This window comes from Cebus imitator, unplaced genomic scaffold (assembly GCF_001604975.1).
Source record: "Cebus imitator isolate Cc_AM_T3 unplaced genomic scaffold, Cebus_imitator-1.0 Scaffold811, whole genome shotgun sequence".
In the NCBI taxonomy this organism is placed as follows: domain Eukaryota; kingdom Metazoa; phylum Chordata; class Mammalia; order Primates; family Cebidae; genus Cebus; species Cebus imitator.
The window spans coordinates 312,003-315,608 of NW_016108126.1; positions in this window are offsets into that span (position 1 = coordinate 312,003).

A 3,606-nucleotide genomic window follows, 5' to 3' on the forward strand; every position below is an offset into this window, starting at 1 on the left:
GGAAACTGAATATAGTGCCCCTGTATGTTTTAGTTTGTAGGGTTCTGCTGAGAAATCTGCTGTTAATCTGATAGGCTTTTCCTTTATATGTTACCCAGTGCTATGCCTCACAGCTCTTAAGATTCTTACCTTTGTGTTAACTTTAGTTAATAGTGTGCCTAGGTGATGATCTTTTTGCAATGAATTTCCTATGTGTTCTTTGTGCTGCTTCTATTTGGAGGTCTAGTTCTATTGCTAAGCTGGGAAAGTTTTCCTTGATTATTCCCGTAAATATGTTTACCAAAATTTAGATTTCTTTGTTTCCCCCTCAGGGGAATAATAACTGGAATACCAGTTATTCTTAGGTTTGATTATTTAACATAATTGCAGACTTCCTGGAGGCTTTGTTCATATTTTCTTATTCTTTTTGTATGTCTTCATCGGACTGTTAATTTGAAGACCTTGTCTTCAAGCTCTGAGTTTCTTTATTCTACTTCTTAAATTCTACTGCTAAGACTTTCCAGAGCATTTTGCATTTCTATAAATATGTCTAACGTTTCCTGAAGTTTTGATTTTTAAAATTTAAGCTATCTATTTCATTGAATATTTTCCCCTTCACTCCTTGTAATTTTTTTTTTCTTTCCTTACATTGGGCTTTGCCTTCCCCTGGTGCCTCCCTGATTAGCTTACTAACTAACCTCCTGAATTCCTTTTCAGGTAAATCCGGGATTTCTTCTTGGTATGGATTCATGGCTGGTGAGCTAGTGTGTTTTTTGGGGGAATGTTAAAGATCTTAAGGAGCCTTGCTGTGTCATATTACCAGGGCTGGTTTTCTGGTTCCTTCTGATTTGGGTAGACTCTGTCAGAGGGAAGGTCAAAGGCTGAAGACTGTTATTCAGATTTTTTTGTTCCACAAGGTGTTCCACTGGTGCAGTACTGTCCCCCTTTTCCTAGGGATGTGGCTTCCTGAGAGCCAAGCTGTTGTGATTATTATTTCTCTCCTGGATCTAGCCACCCAGCAAGTCTACCAGGCTGTTGGCTGGTACTGGTACACAGAGCTCTATAATGTGAACCGTCTATGGGTCTCTCAGCCATGGATACCAGCACCTGTTTGGTAGAGGTGGCAGTGGGGTGAAATGGGCTCTGTGGGGAGACTTAGCTTAATACTCTATTTTCATGCTGGCTGGCCTCCTGATGGAAGGTGGCACTTTCCAGAGAGCATCTGCTGTGGTATTATGAAGAGGAGCCAGCAGAGGGTGGGCGCCCAGAAGTCCCAAGAGTATATGCCCTTTGTGTTCAGTTACCAGGGTGGTTAGGGAATGACTATTAGATGGGGACAGGGCTAGGCATGTCTGAGCTCAGATTCTCCTTGGGCAGGTCTTGCTGTGGCTGCTGTGGGGTTTCAGGGTGGGGTTCCCAGTTCTATGGAGTTGTGTACCTAGGAGGATTATGGGTGCCTCTGCTGAGTCATGCAGGTTGTCAGGGAAGTGGGAGAAATTTGGCAGGCACAGGCCTCACCAGCTTCCACACATTTCTAAGTGCTGGTCTCACTTATACTGAGCTCACCCCTAATAGCACCAAGTCTGTTTCCAGGCAGTGGGCAAGCAGGGCTGAGAACTTGCCCCAGGCTACTTGCCTCCCAGCTGAGAGGGACAGTCAGGCTTTAGTTCTTCCCTGCCTATGGAGTTTGCCTGTCATATTTGTGCTCTAACCTGAGTTCTGGCCAGGAGGCTTCTCAACCAGTTCAAATTGTTGCAAAGTTCAGCTAGAGATTTCTTTCTTCCTGTAGCATTTTCCCCACACCTCTGGCAACCCTCTTGAAGGCTCCATGTGATGCCAGGCAGGAATGGCCAGCTTGGGGACTCAGTGAGCTCACAGGGCCTTTCCCTCTTCTTTCTCTACCCTTATATTTTGGTTGGCTCTCTAAATTAACTCAGCTCCAGGTAAGGCTGGAATCTTCTCCCATAAACTAGACCTTCATTTCTGCACTGGCAGTGTATGTATGCGGCAGACAATATTCCTTTCCCACTTCCACATTCTGGGCTCTCACAGTATTTTGGGGTGTCTCCCAGGTCCTACAGAAGCAATCTCCTTCCTTCAGAGGGTCTCTGGGTTCTCTCAGGTTTCCTGATTTATTCCTGCCATCATTCTGGGGTTTAAATTCAGATGTGAGACTCCACATGCTGCTCTGTCTGTGCAACAATAAAAATATTATTATGTAACACATGGTTGTATTGGCTTTCTCTGTTACATCCCTAAACTGAAAGTAAGACACGAAAATTCTAGAAGCTGTCACTTAATCAAATTCTGGCCATCTTGAGCTCATTAATACTGAAGTTATTTTTAGTTTCCTTTGTTGTCATTAAAGATATTGCTCTCTGGCTTTCTATGAGTCTGACTGATGGTAGACAGGCTTCCTGGGTTGTTTATTAAAGATAAGGAGATTGGCTTCCTGGGAAGGCAGAGGATCAAATGTTCTATGTTTATATATATATAAACAATGTCTATTTGTATAGTCAGTCTGTCAGGAGAGAGGAACAGGTTTTTTGTTTTTTTTTTTTTGATAAGAGTATTTTTCTATAATACACTAATGATAACATTTGCATGACTATAAAGAGCTCAGGATATTTTATAACTATTTTTTGTTTGGTTTTGCTTTGAGATCACCATGTTGCCTATGCTGATCTGAAATGTGATTTTTCTGTCACAGCCTCCCAAGTGGCTGGAATTACAGGCATCCCACTATAACCAGTTACTCAACCTACTAATTATTGGTTAAGTCAACCTAAAAAGAATGAGATGAAGCACAAAATATTGTGTAAATAATTTACTTGAACTAAATAGTGAAGACAGGCTGTCTGAAAAGCTCAGACCCAAGTAGCCTTGGATATGAACTTCATTTTGTATCTGTAGCAGCAAGTTTTAAACAAGAAATGGGAGGATGGGGAGTAGGCTGATACAAAGTTTGCCTGTCCTCAATTCTCACTGGTTTACAGAAATAACATTAATTAGATTGTTAAGCTATTGAGTGTGGTCTATAGTGTCTAGGGTGGCATGGTTTTTATTTGTTTGTTTTTTGAGACAGAGTGTCACTTTGTTGCCCAGGCTGGAGTGCAATGATGCAATTTTGGCTCACTGTAACCTTCGCTTCTCAGGTTCAAGCTATTCTCCTGCCTCAGCCTCCCAAGCAGCTAGGATTGCAGGCATGAGCCACCATGCCCGGCTAATTTTGTATTTTTAGTGGAGATGGGGTTTCTACATGTTGGTCAGGCTGGTCTTGAACTAACAACCTCAGGTGATCTGCCTGCCTTGGCCTCCCAAAGTGCTGGCATTACAGGCATCAGCCACTGCACTCAGCAAGCAAGCAGTTTTAAAAGTTGGATACATAGGTTAAAGTGAGGAGTAAGACAGAATTAATATCTCATTTTAAGGCCTCTTTGGGTCTGATCACTTAACAGGACTTGCCTTTCTCAGATTAAAGTTTTTTCTGCACTCATTTCCTCCTTTATATCAAGTTTTTTTTCTTATTTATTTATTTATTTACTGTTATTTTATTTATTTTTTTTTGAGACGGAGTTTCGCTCTTGTTACCCAGGCTGGAGTGCAATGGCGCGATCTCGGCTCACC